The sequence below is a fragment of the Curcuma longa genome, chromosome 9, assembly GCF_044706935.1.
Source record: "Curcuma longa cultivar G26 ecotype Majalengka, Jawa Barat chromosome 9, ITB_CL_G26_1.1, whole genome shotgun sequence".
Classification (NCBI taxonomy): domain Eukaryota; kingdom Viridiplantae; phylum Streptophyta; class Magnoliopsida; order Zingiberales; family Zingiberaceae; genus Curcuma; species Curcuma longa.
Window position 1 is genome coordinate 2,645,878 of NC_133869.1, and position 8,495 is coordinate 2,654,372.

At 34.4% G+C, this 8,495-nt stretch overlaps 1 pseudogene; it reads right to left on the reverse strand.

The window, feature by feature from the left end:
- Positions 1–1,133: 1,133 nt before the first annotated feature.
- Positions 1,134–4,735, reverse strand: LOC141835082 (protein Ycf2-like; annotated as a pseudogene).
- Positions 4,736–8,495: the final 3,760 nt, after the last annotated feature.

Below are 8,495 nucleotides of genomic sequence, written 5' to 3' on the forward strand. Positions count from 1 at the left end.
CCAACTGATCTGGTCGAGCCAGCCCAAATCAGCTGAACCCAAACTCGAACTCAATCTGCTATGAACTGGTACTGTAGCAAACCCTGTTTGAATTTGGTTCGCTTGGTTCAGGGGTCAAACGACCTCCGATTTGATCCAAACAAGTTTCGTTTGGTTCGTCTTCTCGAGACGAATCTTTTCGTATCCATGGCAAAAAAAATTTCGATATCTTACATCTATACCTCATAGATCAATCTAGATATTAAGCATAGAAAGACCAAGTTATACAAGATAATAGACACAGAAAGGTTAGGTCGGATCTCGACATTCTCATCACTTGGGTATTGCTAGATGTTACTCATTGCTTATGTATCTAAAATATTATTTTAGATACATTGCTAATGTTATGAAAACATATTGGGTCACACACAAAGAACATGTTGATTTGGAGACGAATTTATTTTAGTTTGACTAAAATATGATGGACCATAAGATTATAGGGTTAAGTCTAATCTGAGTTAGACTCAAATGAATCTAACTATTGGATTATTGGATTGAGTTTGATCCAAATTAGACTCATTGAATTAGACTCAACCACTAAAGAGGATTAATGTTCGTTAATAGAGATTAATGGAGCATTGATGAAAAGGAGAGCAAAATGTAAAAATCTTAATTCATTGGATGATCCTTTGTATTCATTAGATGACTCTTTGTATTCATTGGATGACATTTTATATTCATTAGATAAGGATAAAAGGCCATTTTTTTAATGCATTTGGTGGATGATCACTTTTAGTCTTTTCTTCTCCTCTTGGCCAAACCATCCAAGTTGCTAGCACAACGAAGGTGGTTCTTTTCCAAAATTTAAGTTTGTGTGACGAACGAAGGACATTCATGTGGATACCGAAGAGGCACAATCATTTGATTGTACTAAGATTTGGTTGTTCATCATTCAGGAATTCTTATTTAGGCAAGTAATATCATCCATACATAGTGTTTTGATCTAAGATTTTAATTCTTCCATGTTTCAGCAATAACATATTGTTCTATGTTGCTAAGGTCCAAAATATAGAATAAAAAGTGTTACCATGACTCTACCACCCGACCAATCACATTCCACTTAATCCCTTTTTCACGACCACATATCTTTTCGGCTAAGGAATGGGAAATCTTTCTCCTGTTGCATGAATCAAATGTTTCATTTCATATCTGAAAAAGCCATCCCCTTCTCAACACTATCTTTGTCATTTGATACAATATAATTTGATAAATATTGATAACTCTAGGATAGAATATTAGAATAGAAAGATCGATTAGATAATGAACTCTTTCTTCTAAGCCATTTCTGGCGATGAATCAACAATTCATAGTATACTTCTTGCTTATTCCCGATGAACCAGCATGTATACATAGATGTAGGAGAATCCGTTTGGGAAGTAATAAGCACCTTTGGCATCTCTTAATTTGCAAAGAATTCTCAACATGAAAATACATAGACAAAGAATTGATCTTTGAATAGAAAAAAATGGATTTGCAGGGTCCCAAATGAATTGGCTTATTCAAAAAAAGCTTTGTTCTTTGAAAAATATATCCGGTGTCCGGTACTACATGGTTCCCCTCTGCAAGAACTCCTCGTCATGCTCTTCATGATAACTGCACCGCTTGCCCTGAAATGATCCGACCCGATAGGGAAAATCCCAATTTAGTGGGCCTTTCAATACAATCAAATAGATTGGTCCAAGGGTACCTTATTTTAGGAGACCAAACTATGTAATTGAGTAAACCTCCTCCATTTATTACGGGTTGATGTCCTCTTCCTCTTCTTCAAACTCTGATTCATATTTTTCATAGTTTTGAATTAAATCTAATAGATTTCTTGGTTCGAACTGAAGAAGTAATGTCACTCAATTATTATTAAACTGACTACAATCTTTTTCTATCTATGAGGATCCCAATAGAGCACCTTCTAGTTATAATAGGCAGAACAATTCGGTCCAGGTGAAGACCAAAGATCTTGAACGACCAATCCAGCAGAACAATTCATAAGATAAAGAAGTATCATTAATTTCTTCATGCTTGTTCCAAGTTCGAAGTACCATTTGTACAAATAAGAATCCCTTTTTTACATGATTTCTTCTTCATATAGATAGATATAGGATCCACAGGGCAATTACTTAAAAGTACATTTTAAGCAACAACCCTTTCTATCCGATAAAAAAGGATCCCATGATCCTGAACTGATATTACTTGGGATCGCAAATCCCAAGTTTGTCAATGAAGAGCTGATCTAATTGTATTAGTTTTTATAATTGATTTCTTCTGTGTAATATTAATGGATAAGGCTCATTGATAAGTGTTGCAAGATCTCATTCATTGGAGCCCATGGTTATGGACCTGAATCCATTAGTATGGAACATTTTCTTTCCCAAGTAAAACCCTTGTAGGGAATCCTAGCAACAAATAATAAAATTCACAACGAAAATAGATCCCAACAAGCTATCCATGGGAAAGAAAACTCATACAAAATTTGATTTATCTATCTAGTAGATCTATACCTTTGAAGTATACTCTTGGCTTATCTCGCTTGTTCTCGATTCGCCAGATCTCTTGCATGTTCAAGCGTCCATGCCTTTATGTGTATCCACATGAACATGATCTCAAACTTCGAAGAAGAATCGCCTTTGTGGTGCTGGCCACACAAGGAGATTTACCCCAAAATAAGGAGGAGGAAGAAAAGGGGTGTTTGGTCAAGAGGGAGAAGAGAGCTCAAAAAATTGTCTTTTTTTTCTTCCTAAAAAGTGCAAGAAAAAATCTTTTATATTCATCTCATGAATATAAAGAGTTTTTACCTCTTTAGCATCTCTACGCCAATTAAAACCCAAATAAATCACATGTTTCTCATGTTGGCTCTTCATCTTCTCTTCATCCAATAAAGAAAAATACCCTTAGTCTTCCTCTATTATTAATTCATTAAATATTTTAATGAATTAATATCTTATTAAAATTTGATTGAGTCTAATCTAAATGAGTTTAACTCAAATTAGACTCAATCCCATAATCCAATTGAATTCACTTGAGTTTAACTCAATTAATCTAATTCGGATCATATTTTAGTTAGACTAAAATCAATCAATCTCTGAAGCATCGTGTCCTTGTATGTGATCCAATAGGTTCTCGTAACGTTGGTAATGTGTCTAAATCGCTTTAGACATATAAGCAATGAGCGACATCTAGCAATGCATCATTGCTACCCAAGTGATGAGAAAGTCGAGATCTAACCTAATGTTTCTGTGACTACTATAATGTATGATGATGTCCTTCTATCTTCGATATTTAGATTGATCAATGAGGCATAGATCATGTCATTCTCGATATCAATCTTTGTGTTTCTTGATCCCCAAGTAGACTCACTCAAGCAAATGAGTTCAATATCTCATATTAACTCATTTGAGCATGATCATGCATTTAGTTGTCCTACTCGATCAAGGGGCCCACAAATATTACTCCCGTCATATGGAAGGGATAGATTCCATCTACATTACTCACATCCCTCCGCATAATTCGTTGCACACCCAATGATTGTCTTTTTAGTCTACCCTATTACGGGTGACGTTTGACGATACCAAAGTACACAATTCCTTATGTAGGAAACCATAGTGACTTCAGGTTCTAAGGATTATTCATACCAATAGTCACATGAAAAAGTTTATGACACTCATATAACATCCATGAAACTTTCTCATGGCGGGTTAATTCAGTATATATTCTCTAATATATACTCATGTATCAATGTGATATCGCATATCCATGACTTGTGAGATCAAGTCTTCAATTGACCTACATGCTAGTCTCATGCATTAATATTATTCTTGAATATTAATACTTGATTAGGAATAATTAAGAGTAGTGTTCTCTACATCATCTCACTATTAATTCAACTAATTGATATGATGTAGATTAGAATCTACTACTCAAGGATATTAATATATTTAGTCATTTGGCACAAATATGAAGTAAATATAATAACCAAACTTTGTCTTTATTAACAATAGAATATGATACAAAAGTCCTTAGTCAATCATCACATAATTGACTCTAGGGCTATTACTAACAACCCTTTATTATATGAAAGAATGAAAAAGTGCTTTCGTTGTTGTTGAATAAGAAGCCTTCGTATCTTAATGCATGTATTCAATTTATTCAGAGCTATTAGAGTGGGATCCACTTTTTGGGGAATATGAGTCGAACCAATAACAAGAATATTTCTACTAGAATATCTTTCACAATCTCTGGAGAGATAGTTCTATAATAGATCGAAGGATCTGTAATTCACATACAGATCATGAATGTTTAGAATCCATATTATGCAAGGAGACATTGCTCTGCTAATGCGAATTGAAAGGCGATATCGATATAAAATCCGTATATCTAGGAGGCATATCCATAGTTAGCACATTCGTCATATCTAGCAACTCCGTATTAAGATCAAGGTCATCATCAATATCATCACTATCATCAATATCGATATCGTCATGATAATCACTATCGTCATTGTTACTATCATCAATAAAAAAAACCTTTAGGCTTGCAATACAAATATGGAAAGTTGTTCGGAAATATCATAATGAAAGGAACATGGGAGTTGTCACTAGGTATTTGACCAAATAGGACCGTCCAGTCCTATAGAACCTATCACTAAAATACCCTTAGAAGGGGATAGGGCTAAACAGATCAAGAACGTGATGGAGTCAAACATAGTGATCAAGTTGCCTAACAAGCTAATATGGATCATGCTCAACCCACTCTAGATATTGTTGATGATCCATTATGCATCAATGGAGACCCAATAAAACAAGGGCTAAGGCTAGGAAGATGAAGGAAACACTTAATGTGCTAATTGAAGATGTGTAGGTTCAATTTTTAGCTTTATTTGGGTTGTAATGATGCCATACGTATGATCCTTTAGGCTCAATTAAGTCAATCTAATTCAAGCCTTGGATGAATTTAAATATCCATCTTTCTACTAACAGGATCCCATGAACTCATAATCCATTAGATACTTTCTATGAATGCCAACTAAGTATCATAAGTAAATTGATCCTAGTTGTTCAATCATTTGATAACTAGAGTTGTTCTTTGATAAATGATCACTAAGTCAAACTCAACGATCAATCCTTTTTTCTTTTTCAATTGTTAAGGTGGAGAACTGAACCAAGAATTCTCTTTCTTCATCATCTACCAAATCAATGTTCACGACCCAGGATTCTATTTTCTCATCAATCTAATCACCGTTCTCCCTTTTTTCTTATCAATGAATAGATCTCTTTACTTATATGACTTAGATGTCTCATATTTCTCAAAAAAGAGATTCAATTGATGGGATTTTCTATGATACTTCTAAGATCGATGAGATCGATATTCAAAATTTTTAGCTTAGAACGTATTGATTTGACCCCATAAGCGGAACCACGAACCAATAGCATGTTGCCACTAGAAGCAATAGAGCAACTAGAAAGAGATTCTTTAAAAGGAAAGAATTCAGTTCAGATTCAAATGTAGGATACCTATCCAAAAGAGTTTGCAACTCAATCATGTATGATGGAATTGTCGAAGATTTGATTTTTTTCTAACTCTGCCTATAACTAACTGGAGGCTCAGGAAACAAAAAGAAGATATATGCAAACGAGATATCCAGCAACAAGTAGGAGAAGGATTGAATAGAGGAACTCTCGAGCATTTGTTAATCTCATATGTGTCCATATCAATTGAATGGGTGACTCATTATTTTGATGAATCGTTTCTCCGGATAGAAGGAGATTCTGTAAACACTTACTCGAAATCTCACTTATGAGACTCGAATCTTAATTTTCATGGCCAGAGTCCATTATGGAAGAATCTTTTGAGGAATCGGCCTTGATATATCAGATACATGCATAATATCTATCAAAACGGATACAAATTTGTGCTTGCAACTTAGTATCCTTAGTATTGACAATGGTTCTGAAAAAATCTCTAAAAGGGTAGTGAAATTTAGATATTTCCACCCGTTGAAGTATGGAACCATAGCATATATGTTTGGAAGAGATTCCTTTTTGAGAGATTGAAAAGTGTACTATCTCATTAAAAGGTTCTATAGATATGTTAAAATTTAGCTTTGGTATTAACTTCAAAGCTTGTTACAAAATGGAGGAGAACCCATGAAAAGCTTGTTGCAAGAAAGAGGAGAAAACATGAAGCCTTTTTTCATTATCTTTAAAGTAAACATACAAGATAGTTTTATAATGTGTTATATGAGGCTCTTGAACGTTGTGGCTCCAACATTCATGCTTTGGAGCATTTAATGCATTAATGCATTAAATGCATTTAATGCACTTAATCCTTTTGAATGTTGGAGCATTTAATGCATTTAATGCACTTCATCATGATGATTTGAAGGATCCTCCTTGTTGCTTTATCTTCTTGCATTTCTTGTATTCTTGCATGATAAACTAGAGTTGGCTTCTTCTTTAATTATTTGACGCCTTGAACTTTAACAACATATATCCTTTCTCAACGCATTTCTTTAGAGAAAGACTTCATTTTTCCCCCTCTTTCTAGATGGGAAATTCTTCTCAAAACATAGAGTGTGAATCAAATCCATGTTTGAATTGAAACTGTGATACTCATGCAAGTTCTTCCCTTCTGAATTAGATAAATTCTATTTTGAAAAGAGGCTGACAATAAGGTCTTTTAAAATTAACTATTTATTCCTGTTTTAGAGGTGTTGTAGAAATGTCTACGATTGAATGAATAACTCTATGAACGAATGGCTCAGATAGAATTGGAAAATGAAAAAATTTGTACAAGTCATATACCTTTTTGTCACCACCATGAAAAATCATTAGATATAAATATGTCAGATACTTGTGACTCAATTGGCAAAATAATCTCATATACCTGTGACTCAATTGTCAAAATAATCTCTCTCCCCCCAAAAATATGTATTTTTTTTTACCGACGCATGAAGAAAATATTTTATGCCGAATGAACAAGATAGTGAGGAATTATCCATATGTAGGATCATAATTATTGATTTAGGTCTTTTCTAGATAAAAAGGGAATCTTTTATTACAATAGAACTAGAAGCGATTTAGATCATTCAAGAATCAAAGTGGATTTGCTTTATAAAAAGAAAATATCAATGAACTTCTATGAATGGTTTCACGAGATTAAACCAATTGTCTCGATCATGGAATATCATTGATAACATAGGAATCCGTGTTATAAAAGGGTTTCTTGCAATTATTTCTAGTATGGAATGTTTATGCCGAATGAACAAGATAGTGAGGAATTATCCATATGTAGGATCATAATTATTGATATAGGTCTTTTTTAGATAAAAAGGAAATCTTTTGTTACAATAGAACTAGAAGAGATTTGGATCATTCAAGAATCAAAGTGGATTTGCTTTATAAAAAGAAGATATCAATGAACTTCTATGAAATGGTTTCACGAGATTCAACCAATTGTCCCGATCACGGAATATCATTGATAACATAGGAATCCATGTTATCAAAAGATATCCTGCAATTATTTCTAGTATGGAATGTTTATGCCGAATGAACAAGATAGGTGAACGTGCACAAACAAGGAGATTCAAGCCAAAAATTTCCCTCCTCATCTAGTAGTGCTTTGGAACGCGAACGAGGCCAAGTTCTTGCAATCGGGAAAGATCCAGGAGGAGTGCGCGGCGCTCAGGACTTCTAGATCGGCAACAAGAGTTTGCTTTTAAATTATTGTCTTTACTTTCTGTTCTTAATTTATTTGTATTTTTTACGGACTATAAGACGGGTTTCTCTGCCTCCGAATAAGGTTCGAAAAGGAGACCATTAGTGGACGGGCGTCTCCCGTGCATAGGCCTTGAACGTATTAACCCTGGGGGGTTAGGAACCAAGTAAAAATCCACGTGTCCCTGTGTTGTTTACTAATTTCACTTATTTTGTTAGAAAACGAATGAACGAGAAAAGCGACAACACGCTATTCACCCCCCTAGCGTGTTCTAGTGATCCTATAATTGGTATCAGCACCGGTGCACTCTTGATTGGACTAACCGCCAAAGGAGCAAGACGGTAAAGATGGAGGGGGAGAAAGGTATGTTTTTAAAAGTTCATTTTAAATATCATATAATATGTTTTAAATGCAAGGAGAGAGGGCACTATAAAAATAAGTGTCCTACTTGTAAGATTCGGACGGCACTATCAGCGGCAAAGGAGCAACCGATGCTAGGAGCTCAGAAGAACAAGGATCACATCCAATGCTTCAAGTGCCAGAAACGAGGACATTACAAGAATCGGTGTCCGGAGAGGAAGATGGCGAAAAAATTGGTATGTTTTAACAATTAAGAAAATACCCCTAGGTTGCATGCGCATGCTAGTTTTTCTCTTTCTACAAATTTAAATAATTTATCTGAAAATTTAGAAAAATTAGAAAAAGTAAAGTTGGATAATTCAAATCTAGATAAATTAGAAAATCTAGAT